The sequence below is a fragment of the Castor canadensis genome, chromosome 17 (genome assembly GCF_047511655.1).
Source record: "Castor canadensis chromosome 17, mCasCan1.hap1v2, whole genome shotgun sequence".
NCBI classification, from domain to species: Eukaryota; Metazoa; Chordata; class Mammalia; order Rodentia; family Castoridae; genus Castor; species Castor canadensis.
The window spans coordinates 49,432,530-49,450,322 of NC_133402.1; the positions used below are offsets into that span (position 1 = coordinate 49,432,530).

A 17,793-nucleotide genomic window follows, 5' to 3' on the forward strand; every position below is an offset into this window, starting at 1 on the left:
TCTCTATTTTGACATGTAAAATTATTTTATTTTATTTTGTCATTTTTACATTTACTCATGTGTATACATTGTTTGGACCACCTCCCCTCCTCCCACCAGAATTCTTTTTTTTGCGATAGCACCACAAACTCATACCTAAGGGCCAGTGGAGGACTCCTCCCTTTTTGAGAGCCTCATGGTTCTGATAACAGTGAGTACAGGCAAGTTTTGGGTTGAGGGGAGGTAGGAGGTCAACTGAGGCCATTCTTTCTCCCTGGGATTCTCACAGTATGGCAGCTGCAGCTGTTGGGGCCTGTCTCTAAGGCACAGAATATTCTTATTAGGAGCAGCCTTCCTCACCCTCTCCACCCCCAAGTCCCTATTCTTTGTGTTCTACCACCTGCTACATACACTCAAATGCCCTAGGGTGCAGAGATGATGAAATATTTCTTTTCACCTTTTCTGAAAAACCCCTCTACCTATCATGAATTAGTCTTTGTATGGTGCTAGGGACATGTCAATGCCTCTGTAGAGTTGCCACCATGCGTGTAGCAAGTCATGCCCACCTCCAAAGACCCAGAGCCCTGGCTTCAAACTGGGCGTCTCTCTCTTTCTTACCTTAAGGACCTGAGACAAGGTATTAGACATTCCTACTGTAGGCCTTCTTACTCCCTGGGGTCCTTTGCCAGGTCCAGCCCAATGAACTTATCTGATAGACATAGACCCTTCCTGGGAGTCACATCCATGCACGAAGGACCCTAGCCAGGAGTTTGGTCCAGTTTGAGTAGTAGCAGCTGCTAAGAGGGACTTTGAATGTCACTGGTCTAACAGGTGGGAGATGGGATGGGACAGCTGGCTGAGGCCTCATGCCTGCCAGGTGACACTGCACCTGTCTTGAGGGCATCTGTGTCTGGCAGCAGCCTTGGAGGTGTCAGATGGAGAACTGCCCTGGAACCCATCTTGGGGAATGACCTTCCTCTACTACTCCTGACTATCCCCATTGGCTGTTGGTCCAGTCCATGTGCCACTACCCCCACAACTGCCCAGGATTTCCTCTGCAGCCCTTACCTGCAGTGTATACCAGACATTGCTCAAGTCCAGGGCAGTATTTCCTCCCACTGCAGGGATGTCCCTCCCCCTAGAGGCCTTCCTCCCCTGGGGCTGGAAGGAGGGAAACAGCCTCTCTGCATTCCAGAGAATGCGGAGGGAGGGAAAGTGAGACCTTTTCTTTAAATGCCTGTTCTGACTTGAGTCCCATGGTGCCTTATGCCACTCCTCCTCATGACCCCCACCTCTGTGGGCACCAGGCCTGCTCTCCTCCCCCTACCCTCTTGTGTTCTCTCACCTGCCTTTCCCCACCTAACAAGAGAAGGAGGGCCTGCAAGGCTGGGGCCTACATGCTGCTCCCTCACCCCTCACCCAGTTGCATTCCTTCCCAGAGGCCTGAGGGCACCTTTCCCACCCCCAATTCTCTTCACTTCCAACTTTTAGTTTCCATGCGCTTTGCTCTGGGATCCTATACGTCTGGCAAATCCCAGCCTGGCTAAATCTAGCTCCAGAGGCTGCTGTCTCATCAGTTGTTCTCTCTCCTGCCTTTTTTTTTTTTGTGGTACTGGGCTTAACTCAGGGCCTACACCTTGAGTCACTCCCACCCTTTTTTGTGATGAGTTATTTCAAGATAAATTCTCCCAAACTATTTGCCCAGGCTGGCTTGAACCTCAATCCTCTTGATTTCTGCCTCCTTGAGTACCTAGGATTATAGGTGTGAGCCACTAGCACCTGGCTCTCCCCATTTTTCATTGCTCCTTTCACTGCTTGGGCCTTCATGATATCTAAGGGACTTCAGATCTGCCTCCTTGACCTTCACTGTGTCCATTCCTGTGGATTGTTTCACTCCTTCATGAGAAAATCTAGGGTAGGCTGGGCACAGTGGATCAAGCCTGTAATCCTAGTTACTTGGGAGGCAAAAATCAGGAGGATTGTTGTTGGAGGCCAGACAAGGCAAAAAAGTTGGGGAGAACTTCATCTCAACCAGTGGGTGGGCACAGAGGTTCCTACTTGTCTTTCCAGGTTTGTGGGAAAGTACAAATGGGAGGATAGTGGTCCAGGGTGGCCAGGCATAAAGTGAGATCCTATCTCAAAAGTAACCAATGCAAAGAATGCTGATAAAGTGGCTAAAGTTGTAGAGTACTTTGAGACCCTGAGTTCAAGTTCAGTCTCCAGTATTGAAAAAAAAAAGAAAAGAAAAGAAAAAAAAAAGAAACTCATTAAATATTTGTAGATTGAACAATACATGGATAGATGTTTTATCCAGGCCCTGACTTAGTCATGTAGTGTGGTCTTCTGTGGGACTTAGCCCCTCCATGAGGTCACTTATTTATTTACATATTTTTGAGACTGGAATTGAATCCAGGGCCTTGAGCTTGCTAAGCAAGTGCTCTACCACTTGAGCCATACCTTTTGATTTTATTTATTTATTTATTTATTTATTGTGATACTGGTATTTGAACACAGGGCCTACACCTTGAGCCACTCCACCAACCCCTTTCTGTGATGGTTTTCTTTGAGATAGGGTGTTGAGAACTATTTGCCCAGGACTGGTTTTGAACTGTCATCCTCCTGATCTCTGCCTCCTGAGTAGCTAGGATTACAGGCGTGAGCCACCAGTGCCTGTCTTCTTTTTGATTTTTTTAGTTTGGCTTTTAGATAGGGTCTTGCACTTTTGTCTGAGTTTTGTGTTGGACCTTGATCCTCCTACCTCTGCTTTCCAAGTAACTGAAATTACTTCTTCATGATGAGGTGATCAAGAGGCTCAAAGAAGGCAAACAGCTTATGCAATGCATCCTTACATAGATATATTGGAAGTCATGGCTAAAGAACTTTTCCATTTTTTTTTTTTCTGGTGCTGGAAATAATAATCATTCTTTCTTTCTTTATTTTTTTTGTGGTACTGGAGATGGAATTCAAGGCTTCACATTTGCTAAACAGGTGTTCTACCACTTGAGCCACTCCACTAACCCCTTTTCTTTTCACTCCCTTCCTTCCTTCCTTCCTTCCTTCCTTTCTTTTGGCAGGATCTCAGCAGTATGCCAATGGTTCACCATGCCTATAATCCTAGCTATTCAGGAGGCAGAGATCAGGAGGATTACAGGTCAAAGCCAGACCAGGAAAATAGTTGGGAGACCCTATTGCAAAAAAACCCATTCCTCAAAAAAAAAAAAAGGTCTGGTGGAGGGGCTCAAGGTGTAGGCCCTGAGTTCAAAAAAGCAGAGTCTCATTATGTACTCCAGGCTAGACTGGAACTTGCTGTGTAGCCCAGGCTGGCCTCCTGAGTCAGCCTCTGAAGTGCTGGGATTACAGATGTGTATCACTAAGATCAACTTCATTCTTTTATTAGCTCACCTCAAGATGGCTGAAGGGAGCCAGGTGTGGTAGTACATGGCTATAGTCTTAGAACTTGGCAAGCTGAGGCAGGTAGGTCACTTCAGCTCAGGAATTCAAGACCAGCCTGGGCAACATAGAGAGAACCTATCCTAGAAAACAAAAACCAAATTAAACAAACAAAAAACCCTGCATATCTGAAGGGACTCCTCTTATTCAACCCAGAAATGTTAGGGATTCCCCAACTGGTGATGGGGCTCCCAGAGGACCTCCCTGTCTCTATCAGCACTCAGCCTAGAGCAAAGGTATTGGGTTTAACATTTTCCAGTGTTCCAAGAACATACTCATTAGCCAGTATAGCATAGTCAGAATCACTAATTGTCTAAAGCCTGTCAAGATCTCTGACTAAGAGTTCCTCAAGGGGTATCCAAGCTGATGAGAGGAACAAGTCCAGATCTCAGCCTGCTCTGAGAGGAAGAAGGGTTTCTGCCTTGGAGAAGCACCTGGCTGAGCCCTGAGACACATTTGTACACATTATTGAGAACAGAGAAGGGAATGTTAATCCAGATGATCTGGATGAGTATAGATAGCTTCCTCTAAGACGCTGGGTTTAGGAGCTAGTTGATCAGTGACAAAAGAGAATTAACAAATAGGTCCTTCAACTTTGCTTGCTTCCACTGGCTGCTCAGCCAGTCTAGACCTAATCTGCTATTTAGTACAATGCTCAAGGCCACAGGTTCAGTATTTTGGTAACAGTCACTCAAAGTTGGCCTTGGAGGAATGTCTTATCCTAGAGTTAGTAGGAAGTGGAATGTTGCTGAGGAAGGGGCAGTGGACAAATGTGTCCACCCAAGGTAAGAGGTGTCTTTTATTCACTCAACCAATACTCACCCTTGTTGTGGGATGAGTCCTATAGGGACAGACTTTATATTCTAGAGGGCCAGATGTGGGTGCTGTGGCTCAGCTGATTGAAGGAAAACCTTGTGCCAGGCATGTATGAAGCGTCCTGATTGTAGTGCTGGAGTGGAGAGCCCTGTAAGGGAAAGAATTGGCTTCTGGAAAATTTGGTGGTAACTGGAAAACACGCCTACTGTCAGTTTCTCCCAGATAAACTTATCAGCCCTTTCTTTCTGCCAGAGCTGCAGGACAATCTGCCTTCTGTTAAATCCAGACAAAAGGGATCCCCCCTTCCTTCCCTCTGACTTGGCTAGATCTGCTTGCCAGTTACTGCCTCAGGCGAGACTTACAGGCCTGATATTTGGGTCATGAGTCTCCACCCTGGGCTAGCACCGGCCCCTGTGCTGCTCCTAGAGGAAGAATCAACAGCAGAAGCCTCCCTCTCTTGGGAACGATGCACAGATGACATGTGCAGGAATTTCAGGTGCTCAGGGTTCTTGAGCCTGCTCTGAGAATGAAAGCACAGACAGACTCCAACAGCAGAGGTCGGAAAGATTTTATCTGTAGAGAATTTAGTTGGAGAAGAGAGAAGAGAAAGACTGCATATTGGGGAATGCAGGGGGACCCGGAAACCGGTGATCCGTGGGTCAGGGTAAGGAATCGGTTTTATAGCCTTTTTGCATTGCTTGATGGCGGAGATGCCTTTCAGATGCAAACAGGCATTTCCTAGGGAGGAGAAGTGTCTCCTTGACCTCCTGCGGTCTGTCCTTCAGGAAGAGACTGAATATGGGCACTGATCTTTGGGAACATGCCAAAGTAAAAAGCTCTGGAATCGTAAGACCAGTGGAATGTTTGATCCATGTAGGTGTTCACTGGATTTGGTCTAAACTAGAAACAAGGTCTTATCAAACAAACATTGGAACATTTGACTTGATCCCTACATAGGGCTTAGACCCTTGGGGATGACTACCAACCTAGGAGGTAAGGCAGGCAACAACTTAATTCTTTCCTTCCCAAACAGAAACTAAGTTTCTACTTAAAAAAAAAAAAAAATTATATACTGTGGGGTGACTGTGGTTCACACCTGTAATCCTAGCTATTCAGGAGGCAGAGATCAGAAGGATCACAATCTGAAGCAAGCCCCAGGGAAATAGTTTGTGAGACCCTATCTTGAAAAAACCATCACAAAATAAGGATTGGTGGAATGGCTCAAAGTGTAGGCCCTGAGTTCAAACCCCAGTACTGAAAAGAAAAATGTATACTTTTTTGAGACTAGGTAACAGTATGTTTTCCAAGTGCTTGGATCACAGGCATGTACCACCACATCTGGCTAGAAACTGAGCCTCTTCTGAGTCAGTTAGTAAGTAATGGTTGTAATATGGAGCCAAACAAATTGGTTTCTGGTATCAAAGGCTCACATTTCAGTGAAGGAGACAAATCTTACCACACAATCTTCCTGGAGCCTCATACTGGGAGTCTAAGTGGAGGGTCTGAAGGGACTAAATAGGGCTGAAGGCTCAGTAGAGCTGAGAGCAGACTGTCAGGTTTCAAGAGCCTTAATCTCTGTTTCTTGACCAGTCTTCCTCGGGGCCCATATAACTTGGGTCTCTTGAACAGTTGCTTCTGGACATGCCCTAGGCTTTACTCTTGGCACCATGACCTCCTATTGGCTGAATGCCATACTACTGCTAACTAATCTGGGATGGTCTAGGCCCTGCTGAGGTTACAGCCATGAGTCACTGGGGACCTGTGCTGAGCCTCAGGTGGGCTGTAGAGTTGCTAGGGAGGGGAAGACTTTTAACTCTCAGAACTAAGGGCAGTAACTAGGCCTTAACCTTACAGCACCCACCTGACATAAGGGACCACAACACAACCCATGAGGTTGGTTCAGCTTCGGTCAGCCAGGTTTCTTGTCTTATAGGGCCTGAAAAAACATGGGGTTTTTGGAGAACACCAACTCCAGACAAAAGTAAAGAAAGACAGTAGTAAGACCCAAAGCTCAGAGCTTCTTGGCCTGGGGAGAGGTGACAAAAATGGGACCTGCTAAGGCTGGAGGCCTGGAGGATGAGAATATATATAGAGAATGCGGTCTGGCACCTCATTTAGCAAGACCAATGCTTAAAAGGAAGAAAGCATCTGTGGATGTTATAGTAAGGTCTGATGAGTGAGTGGCTTGCTGTTTTGCAAATGGTAGTACCTGGGAGGTATCTCTGAGACCTGTATCCGCCTCAAAAATGAAAAAAAAAAAAGTGCCGATGGCTCATGCCTTTAATCCTAGCTACTCAGGAGACAAAGATCAGAGAGAACGTGGTTCAAAGCCAGCCCCAGCAAATAGTTTGTGAGACCCTATCTCCAAAAAACCCATCACAAAAAAAATAGTGCTGGTGGAGTGGCTCAAGGTGAAGGCCCCGAGTTCAAATCCCAGTACTACACACACAAAAAAAGAAAAACATATATAACTATGTATACTATGTATACTATTTCAGATACTGAACTAGCAGAACCTAGTGCTACAAAGCAGTGTCTGTTGTATGTTTGGGGATAGGTGTTAGACTCTCAGATGAGGTGAATGAGAGAATAAAATTGGCTTAGAAGTTCAAATAACTTTCTGCATTCTTAGCTTATTTATTTATTTAGAGATGTTCTCTCTGTGTAGCCCAAGCTGGCCTGGAACTCTTATTCCTTGTGCATTAGCCTCCCCAGTATGTGGGCCACCACACCCAACTCATTCTTAATCCATTTTTAAAACAAGATTTTTGGCAATTTTGGCAGTGCTGGGGTTTGATTTTTTTTTTTCTTTAGTAACTATTTGGTTTTACCACCTAAAGTATGATTCAAAGTAAAGGAATGCCATTTCCTGTTTTTTTTTTTTTTTTTTTGGTATTGGGGTTTGAAATCAGGGTCTCATGTTTGCTAGACAGGTGCTTTACCACTTGAGCCACCTCGCCAGCCCCATTTCCTGGTTTTTAGTTCCTTTCTTTCTACTCTTCGAGAATGAGGTTTGCAGCTTATTCATTTAAATATAGAGAATTGCAAACAGGTACATGTTTTAGAGGTCTTCCTGAAATTTGTTTCTCCCAGACACTCCTGAGAAGGGGAGAAAGCAAGGGGATTCAGGAAAGAAGGCCAGGAAGGCAGCTGTCTGTTCTGGGTTCAGAAGGTGCTTGCTGACAAGAGTGGGGCCTGGAATTCCACCTCCCCACAGGCCCAAGATTGAGTGGACCCATCTTGGGCAAGGTATGGGGATGGAGAAGGAGCCCGGTCCCATTCCCTGACCCATCCACTATCAGGTTAATTTAACTGTCAAGTCCCTGGCCTTTTGGGGTTGGGGTCCGCAGATAAGCTTCAGAGAGAGCAAGAAGAACTTTAGGACCTTCCCGTTGAAGGGAGACCACACTTTAGCAGTAGCCACAGCCTCTTACCCCCCACCCATCTAAAGAATGTGGGCCACCCGGAGTGAATGACCGGTGCTAGCAGGTCAGAGCTATTTCGGGTGCTGGAGGAGGCACAGGATTCTAGCTTTCCAGGCAGGGGGAGGGGACAAGGGTTAGGCCTGTTGTGTGCCAGTCCCTAGGACCTGGGCTAGCTTCCAGCCCCTGGCCTTAGTTTCTCCATCAGTGAAAAGGCAGGGCAGGGGTCTTCCTCCTTCACAATTCAGAGGACGCTTCCTGAGTGTTTTCATGGCTTAGAAATAATTTTCGTTCGAGGAAAATTAGGAGGGCCGAACGCAGTCGACGGATGATCTGTATGGCAGGATCGATTTGCAGGCCAGACCAATCCCGGGTTAGTCTTTAAGCCCAGAGTCCTGAGGTTGGGCAGAGCGCCCCTCCCCCCATTCCTCCTACGGATGGCTTTGGGCCACCCGGTCTGGCCAAGGCGTGTCCCGGGCCAGACTTGGCAGACCTTCGGGGCGGGGCTTCCACGATGGGGAGTGACATTTCAGACGGAGGCGTGGCGGGCCAATGAGCAGAGAGATGCGGGCTGAGGCGGGGCTTTCGCGCGGGTGCGGCGCGCTGCGGGGCGGCCGACGCAGGCAGAAGCGGGCGGCGCGCGGACGGTCAGTCGGCGCCTGGAGGAGCTGGCCGCGGGATTGGCTCTGGCATTCGCGTGTCAGGCGGTTGCTAGGTTCCGGCCGCGCGCCCCGCCCTCGCGCTCGGCGCCCTCTCACCGCCCGGTACGTGCTCGCGCTGAGGCTGCGGCGCAGCGCTCGCGCTCCTTGGGCTCGGGGGCGGCAGTGGCGGCAGCTTCGCGCCGAGTCCCGGGGGAGCGGCGGCGGTGGCGGCGTCCTGGGGCCGGGAGGAGCGCACACCTGCCGCGGCCCGCCCGCTGGCGCTTGGTGAGTGTGCCGCCCTCCCCGATCGCTGTGCCTGACTGCTTGGGCCCCTATTCCCGCTGCTGCTGGCCGAGCCTTCCGCGGAACACCTGCTGCTGCTCTCTTTCGGCCCGGGGCGGGGACACGGCCACGGACGTCCTTGCGGGTGAGGAGGCGGCGCCGCCCGGGCGGAGCCGCCCCTCTGTTCTAGGTCCCTCCGGCGAAGGCTCGAAGCCTTTGGTTGCGAGGCCCGGGCTCCGCGCAGCGGCGATGGGCCGCCAGGCCTTAGCCCGGCCCGCGCTCCCTGGAACGCGGGGCCTGCGCGTTCGCCGTGGGTGTGTGCGGCCTGTGGTTCTCTTCCAGTGCCTGTTGAGGGTCGTGGCCCAATTGGGTGATATTCCTACTGTGGGGGGTCAAGCCCCAGTCAGAGGCTGGAAAAGGCGCCGCCCTCGTCTCTTCCTCTGGTCTTCTCAGAGCCTTGGGGGTACAGCCTCCCCCCCATTTGAGCTTCTTTGGAAGCCTGCTTACTACCTTGTCACTTTGTATTTAGAAGACCAGGTTCTCTCGCGAGTATATTTGGGAAACGTCTCTAGAGGAGATGTCTCCACTCAGAATCCTTTTGCTATAAATTCCAAGTTAATATTTTAGAAACGCAACTGGAAATTTAAAATGCATTTTAATTTCTATAACTTGAGAATCTATTACTTAGGTTTGTAAATTGGATTATTTCAAAATTAGTTTTGGTGATGAAGTTTTGGCTACTCTGGCTAGAGTCTGGATCAGAGCCTTTATAGCCTAGAGTTCTAACTTAAGAGTCCAACCTGCTGTTTCCCTAAATAAGCTTAGTAGAAGTAGTTCCTGGCATGGAAGCCAGACTCCTGAAGTGAGGGTGGTGTTCCTAGGGCCTAAGTTCAGATAAGAGTTAGATTTGCTTCCAGGTGTTTTGAGAACTCTGGTGTACATGAGATGCTGTAATTTTATCAGGTTGTGCTATGCTTAGTGTTCAGAGACATAATTTTGGATTGTTCTTGTTCTAAAACAGAATTCGACCTTAACACTTTTTTTTTTTTTTTTTTTTTGTGGTCCTGGAGTTTGAACTCAGGACTTCGTGCTTGGAAGCTAGACATGCTAGTGCTTGAGCCATACCTCCAAGCCCTTTAACACTTTTTTTTGGCGGCATGGGGTTTGAACTCAGGGCCTCATGCTTGCTTGCTACCTTTTGAGCCACTCCGTCTCTTAAAGGCCATAGTTTGAACTTTTTTCTGTGAAGCCAAGGAGAAAGAGCTCATGACCTGCATACTTAAAAGAGGCTGTTTCTTGGAGAAATCAGATTTCATTAGGGATTTAGGTGCATAGTGTGAACCTCTGTTCAAGGATATATGGGGTACTGTGTAAAGGTAGGAGTGAACCGTGCTATGTAGATAAACATCTGGCTGGAACATGAAACCTTGTGTTGATATGTGCCCCTCTTGAAAGAGGCAGAGGACAAGGCCTCACTATTTTAAAAAGTTGATTTGGCAAAATGTGTTCATTTAGCAAGTATTTGGCTTCACTATTTGCCAAATTGTGTGGTAGATCCTGGGGACCCATGTAAAAGGGTGTGTTTCTGCCCTTAAGAAATTCGTTTTGGAGGGCAGTGGGAATCAGAGAACCCATGATTAATAGTTAAAACCCACAAGTGTGCTTATATGATAGCCTGAAGAGAGAGGGAATTCCTGAGCTATGGCCTTCAGGGCCTGCAGGAATCAGCTGGGGACATCAAGACCTCGACACAGAGAACCACATGTACATGAGTGCCTAAAATAGTGCCTGGGAATCTTCCAGCTTAACAGGTGTGAACTCTGGGCCTTTCTTGTGCTCAGGAGTTCCAACTTCATAGCCAGGGTACAGGAGCCTGGGAATGCTTTTAATCAGTCAGTGGCTTTATCCAGACCTGTGTTTAGAAAGATATTACTGATGGCCACTTAGGGAGTGATAGGGAGGGAAAAGGGTCAGTTCCTCTGGCAATAAAGTCAGCCAACAGAGAAGTGATGATGAGGAGGAGCCATCTGAGAAGGGAGACTGAAAAGGTAGTGCAAAGGGAATGTTTAGCGTATTGATGGGGGAGGGAATTCTGGAATGTGTGGTTGGGAAGTCTTAAGCATGACCAAGGATTTAAGATACCTCTTTTGGGACTAGGTATATAGTTCAGTGATAGAACATTTGCCTAGCATGTGTGAATCTCAGAATTTGATCCTCCAGGACCAAAAAAACCCAAAATGACTCAAAACCATCTCTTGACTACTGCACATGGTGGCCCACACGTTTTTTGGTGTCAAATGGTGGGGTTTAGGACCCCAGGAGCTACTTAGATTGGAGGTGGTGGTAAGGAAATTCTGGCATTTATGATGTATCCTTTGGCAGTGCTGGGGTTTAACTCCCATTTTTTGCCTGCTAGACAGGCACTCTACTGCTTAAACCACACCTGCAGCCCGAGAAGCCTGTCATTTGATTATTAAATTCATATCTCCTAGACTGGTGGGGTGGCTCATGCCGCTAATCCCAGCACTCCCGAGGCTGAGAAGACTCAAGGATCTGAAGTTCCTGGCTGGGTTACAGGGTGAGATTCTGTTCAAGCAGACAAACCAAAACTTACCTCCTCCTTGGAACTGGGACACTGTATATATTTACTCTTCTTTTTGAGTGGTACTGGGGTTTGAACTCAGGGCCTCACCCTTGCTAGGCAGGCACTGTACCACTTGAGTTAGCCCTGTATTTCCTTTTGGGCTTAGAAAGTGTCTTAACCTGTGGGAGTATATATGTATTCATCCTTGAAGCAAATGAGAGTATCTTTCCCCTCCTTTTTTTTGGGAGTACTAGAGTTTGAACTTAGGGCCTTGTACTTGCTAGCCAAATGCTCTACCACTTGAGCCACACCTCTAGCCCTTTTTTTTTTTTTTTTGCTCCTTTTCTCCTTCAGCACAGTATCCTGGGGTAACTGATGCTGATGCTTAGTTTTCTGTTCCCAGTTAAAAGAGATTTATTTATTTTTTATTGTTTTATTATTCATATGTGCATACAAGACTTGGGTCATTTCTCCCTCCTGCCCCCATCCCCTCCCTTACCACCCCCTCCACCCCCTCCCTCTCCCCCCTACCTCCTCAATACCCAGCAGAAACTATTTTGCCCTTATCTCTAATTTTGTTGAAGAGAGAGTATAAGCCATAATAGGAAGGAACAAGGGTTTTTGCTAGTTGAGATAAGGATAGCTATACAGAGAGTTGACTCACATTAATTTCCTGTGCGTGTGTGTTACTTTCTAGGTTAATTCTTTTTGATCTAACCTTTTCTCTAGTTCCTGGTCCCCTTTTCCTATTGGCCTTAGTTGCTTTTAAGGTATCTGCTTTAGTTTCTCTGTGTTAAGGGCAACAAATGTTAGCTAATTTTTTCGGTGTCTTACCTATCCTCACCCCTCCCTTGTGTGCTCCCGTTTTTTATCATGTGCTCAAAGTCCAGTCCCCTTGTTGTGTTTGCCCTTGATCTAATGTCCAAATATGAGGGAGAACATACAATTTTTGGTCTTTTGGGCCAGGCTAACCTCACTCAGAATGATGTTCTCCAATTCCATCCATCCTCTAGCCCTTTTTGCTTCAAATTATTTTCAAATAGGGTCTCACTTTTTGCCCAGGGCCAATCTCAGAGGTGATTCTTCTACCTGTTGCTGAGATGACAGGCATGCATTACTGGCTTGTTTTGCTGAGATGGAGTCTCATTAATGTTTTGCCTGGGACTGGCCTCCAACTGAAATCTCCACTGTAATCTCAACCCCCCTCCAAACTGCTGGGATTACAGGATGAGCCAGCCACTGTACCGCAGCAGCGTGTTCAGACTTTTACTTCCTGGTTGTAGCCTCTCCTGCACCCTAGGTCAGTGATGTGATGGATCTATATCAGTTGCAGTTGAAGGCCTTCTGTTTCAGTTCTGTGTGCAGCATGTGACAGTTAGGGTATTTTTGGTTATACTAGCGTTTGAACTCAGGGTTTCATGCTTGCTAATCAGGTGCTCTACCATTTGAGCCACTTCACCAGCCCTTTATCTTGAAGGGTTTTTTCGAGATAGGGTCTCGCAAACTATTTGCCCAGGCTGGCTTTGAACCATGATCTTCCTGATTTCTGCCTCCTTAGTAGCTAGGATTACAGGCGTGAGCCATTGGTGCCACCAGCCCTTTTTTTTGTGTTCGGTATTTTCAAGATAGGGGATTTTGAACTGTTTGCTCAAGTTGGCTTTGAACCTCAGTCCTCCTGACCTCTGCTTCCCAAGTAGCTAGGATTACAGTGTGAGCCTGTCTGCTTTGGTTCTTTTGGAGATGAAGCCTCACATTTGCCCAGGCTGGCCTTGAACTGTGATCCTCCCAATATAAGCCTCTAAGTAGCTAGGATTATAGGCATGAACCAGTGGTGCCTGGTTTCTTCTTTTTTTTCTTTCTTTTTTTTTTTTTTGAAACAAGGTCTCCATATGTAGTTCAGGCTGCCCTTGAGCTTGTCATCTTCCTGCCTCAGTCTCCTGAGGCAGGGATTACTTAAAAGTGCCACCATGCCTAGCTAGACTTAGGATTTGAACCCACGATGAACATTGGGCTCTCTGTATCCTCTATGTTTATGTTGCATCAACCTGGTATGTGGTGGGCTGACTTGCTTCACCAGAGAAGGTGAGAACTAAGCCCAGGTATCTAATGGTAGCATTTCTTTTCTTTTTTTTTTTTTTTTTTTTGGGGGTGGTAGTGGGGTTTGAACTCAGGGCCTCACACTTGCTAGGCAGGTAGTCCACCACTTGAGCCATTCTGCCAGCCCCTAGTGGTAGCATTTCTTATGAGATGTCTTACAAGGCAGATGATGTGGGAGAAATGATTAAAAGGACCCCACTTGGAACTTGAGGGAACATGTTGAGAAGGACGATTCTCAGAAATCAGGTCTTAGAGCCTTCCCGAGCCCTGTGCTGGTTGCTCTGGGGGACCACGTTAAAGTAATCCAAGGTTTATGTCCTAGGCCCAGAGGAAGAGTGAACTTTAGGGGAAGATTGCATTTGAGGTGGACCTTCAGGATGGATTAGTGGTTTGGTGAAGGAGCAGTAACAGGAAGGTTATAACTCAGTGATAGAAAAAGAAGTAAGCAGAGGGAGGCAAAGGGTGGACAGGAAAAGACTGGGCTCCTTTATTAGGTATTCTGGATGGTTGGGTTGGGGCCAGAATGCTGCATAGAGGAGTTTGGCGGAGTAGGGAGCTTTGAAGGTCTTGGAGCACAGATGTGGTGATATCAACTCCTTGTTTTATTTATTTATTAATTTTTTTGATGGTACTGTGGTTTGGACTAGGCCTTCTGTTTGTTTGTTTGGCAGGTGCTCTACCGCTTGAACCTCTCCACCCACCAGCCCAATTCCTTGTTTTATTTATTTATTTATTTATTTTTATTTATTTTGTGGCACTGGGGTTTGAGGTCTTCGCTTGCTAGGCAGGCACTCTCACTGCTTGTGCTACTCTGCCGGTCCCCAATTCCTTGTTTTATGAAGTGAATCTGTATTGTGAGTATATAGGCAGGACTAGAAAGGAGGCTAACTGGTCATTGCTGTGGTTCAGTGGAAAGACAGTGGACCTTAACAAGGTCAGTGGTCAACAGTGAGGTAGAGAGAAAGGTTCAAGACCAATGATTTGTGTGGGTGTTAGGGACCTTCTGTTGATTGGAAGGGGCAGAAAGTGAAGGAGAAAAGGAGAATGTGAGATAGCATCAGCCTAAGTGCTGATGAGAGACTTGGAGTAAAAGAGGGGTCCTCTAGGTTGCAATGAGCAAGGAAGACTTGAATCTTTGTGACTAGAAGGAAAGATGAGGGATGCCTCCTCCAGGATCTGACCCAGGGCCTTGTGCATGCTAGGCAAGCACTCTGCCACTGAACTATACCTCGAGCCTGGCCCCACAGTCTTTTAAATTAATTAATTATCTTTTTTTCAGATAATTTTTGAGATAAGGTCTTGCTATGTAGCCCAGGCTATCCCGGAACTCTGTATGTAGCCCTAGCTGGCTTCAAACTTGAGATCCTCCTGCCTCAGGCTCTTGAGTGCTGGGACAACCATACCATCATGCTTGGCTTCCCATAGCCTTTTTTTTTTTTTTTTTTTTTGTAGTACTGGGGATTAAACTCAGGGCCTCACAATCACAATTGCTAAGCAGGTCTTGAGTCATGCCTCCAGTCTCCCATATCCTTGGTGAAAGATAATTGATTCATTTTACTGATGGGCAAAGTGTAAAAATGTAAGAGTGAGTCCTTTGCTGGGAATGGTAGTGCATGTCTGTAAGCCCAGTGCTGGGGAGGCTAAAGACTTCAAGGCCAGCCTGGTTTATATGCATAGTGAAACCCTGTCTCAAAAACAACAAAAGTTGGGCGCTGGTGACTCATGCCTGTAATCCTAGGTACTCCAGAGGGAGTGATCAGGAGGAGCCTAGTTCAAAGCCAGCTTGGGCAAATAGTGCATGAGACCCTATCTCAAAAAAAAAAAAAAAAAAATCACACACGAAAAAAAGGGCTGGTGGAGTGGCTCAAAGTGTGTAGGCCCTGAGTTTAAACTCCAGTACTGCAAAAAAAAAAAAAAAAAAAAGGTTTTAGAAAAATAAGAGTGAGTTGGGGGCATGGCTCAAGTGGTAGACTGCTTGTCTAGCAAGCATGAGGCCCTGAGTTCAAATCCCAGTACTAAAAAAAATTTATATATTAAAAAATAAGAGTGAGACTTTTTGTGTTTTTTTTTTCCCCTAGTCTAGATAGGAGTCAGTGATGAGAAATTTGATTCAACATCCAGGTTTCAGACTTGAGCACTTGGGGAATGTGACTGCTTGGGAGGTAGAGATTTCTGGAGTATCAGACAAAGTAAGAAACACTGGTTTGAACATCAAAGGGGACCCAAATGGTGAACTCAAGAGACAGTATTGGACCTCAAGGAAACTTGAAGTGGGAATTTATTCAGATAGTGTGTTCTTCAGTGTGTACTGTGTTGGTCAGGGTTTTTTTCCTCCTTTAGTGAAGTAGATTTTTCCTCTTTCCATTTAAAGAGAATTTTTGTGCCTTGGCCAGTAGTTTTTCGAAGTTGTTTAGTAAGCTCCCTTCCTCTGCTTTTCTTTCCTCTGCAATTGATACTGCAGGCCTGAAGTAAGGTGATGGAGGTTTTTAAGTAAACCGGTGATTAGTCTGGTCATTTCCCAGAAGGTTTTTGTGTCTATGCTTTTGAGTCTTAAAGCAGTCTTCCTTAGAGTCATATAATTTCCTTTGCGTCTTGTCTGTCCATCTTCACTCTGATCATTAGTCAGTAATACTGTTCAGATAGCAATTTTAATGAATAGGGATTTAGAGTAGTTTACGAAATTATACCAGCCAGAGGGCTTAATTTAGCTTTAATGAATAGGGTTTTCTAATTTTTTGGTTTGATAGCTAAGCATTTTTAGTCTTTCTCTGGGTCCAGGGTGAAAAGATGGATGGGCTGCAGTAACACAGGATCATAAACTAATGATGGCAGAGTTGGTTGAAGCCATTCTATGTCTGTCTTTTCTTTCTTTCATTCTTTTTTTTTGGTAGGACTAGATTTGAACTCAGGGCTTCATGCTTGTAAAGCAGTTACTATGATTGAGCCACACTCCAGTCAAATTTTTGCTCTAGTTATTTTGGAGGTGGGGGTCTCTTGAACTATCTGCCCGGGCTGGCTTCAAACTGCGAATCTTCCCCATCTCAACCCCAAGTGTCTCACATGCTAGGCAAAGCCCTCTACCACTGAGCTACACTCCCAGCTGTACCTACACACACACACATCTTTTTTTTTTTTGTGTGTGGTGCTGGAGATAGAATCCAGGGTCTTGTTTATGCTAGGCAAGTGCTCCACTACTGAGTACATCCCCAGCCTCTATTTTTGTATTTACATAAATATAAAAAAAAGTATATATATACATACACATACATTTCTATATATGTATGTGTATGTATATAAATATGTACATGTGTATAGATGTATATACATATATGTATTTTTGGTGGTACTGGGGTTTGAACTTAGGGGTTTGCCATTGTGAGGCACATGCTGTACTGGTTGAATTACACCTTCAGTCCATTTTACTCTGGTTATTTTTGGAGATGGGGTTTTACAAACTGTTTTCCTGGCTGGCCTTGAACTACAGTCCTATTGGTCTCAGCCTCCCAAGTAGCTAGAGTTATAGGTGTGAGCTAATGTTGCCTGGTGAGCCTATTTTTATTTTTATTATTTATTTTGTGGTACCTGGGGATCAAACCCAGGGCCTCATGCATGCCAGGCACACACTTAACCACTGAGCTACATCCCTGACCCCCTATTTATATTTTTAAAAGGATTCTTGTGGGACATCAGCTGAATATTTAAAAAAATCGTTTTTATGCTTGAATATCTTAATCTTGCATGTCATGAGGTACATATGATAGTGTTGAGACTTGTTTAAGCTGTTTTTTTGTTTTTGTTTTTTTTTGTAGTTCTGGGGTTTGCACTTAGGGCTACACCTTGGGCCACTCCACCAGCCCTTTTTTTGTGATGGGTTTTTTCGAGATAGCCCTTGTGAACTGTTTGCCCAAGCTGGCTTCAAATTGTGATCTTCCTGATCTCTGTCTCCTGAATAGCTAGGATTACAGATGTGAGCTACTGGTACCCTGGTAAACTGTTTTTTGTTTTTTGTTTTTTTTAATACTGCTGTCTAAAGTATAGACAATGGAATTTTGTATCTTTGAAACTGTTCATAATTTTTGTTTTTGAATGGACTGAACAGAAACATTTCATTTTCTTACTATGATCTTTGACAAGAAAGGTGACTAAAAAGACTGAAGTGATATTCCCCACTTCCTTTCATGTTGGTAAGTGTGGTATAGTTCTATTTAATTTGTGGGCATTCACCAATATTATTTCCTTTTTTTGTGGAACCTCTGTTCTCCAGGAAGTTAAGGCTTTTAAAAGCTGCCTAACATTGGAAGGTGAGGTAAAGTACTTCTAAAGAGAGATTTTTGCCAGGTGTGGTGGTAGATGCCTGTTGTCCTAGGTGTTTGGGAGGCAGAGGTAGGAGAATCACAGTTCCAGGCCAGTCTGGGCAAATTAATTAGCAACCCTATTTGAAAAACAAAACTAAAAGCAAAAGGACTGAGGACATGACTCAAGTGAGGCCCTGAGTTCCTAGTTCCACAAGGGAAAAAAAGGA

At 45.8% G+C, this 17,793-nt stretch overlaps 1 protein-coding gene across 6 annotated transcripts in view; it reads left to right on the plus strand.

Annotated features, from left to right (window-relative positions):
- The first annotated feature begins 8,291 nt into the window (after positions 1-8,291).
- The window catches only part of Dag1 (dystroglycan 1), a 72,750-nt gene continuing 63,248 nt past the window's right edge, over positions 8,292-17,793 (plus strand). Inside the window, exons 1-2 of one of the 6 annotated variants that reach the window (XM_074059687.1) lie at positions 8,456-8,593; positions 11,083-11,168. The gene's annotated coding sequence lies outside the window, so the exon portion shown is untranslated. The other 5 variants (XM_020173495.2, XM_074059686.1, XM_020173494.2 and 2 more) reach the window with 5 other exon arrangements.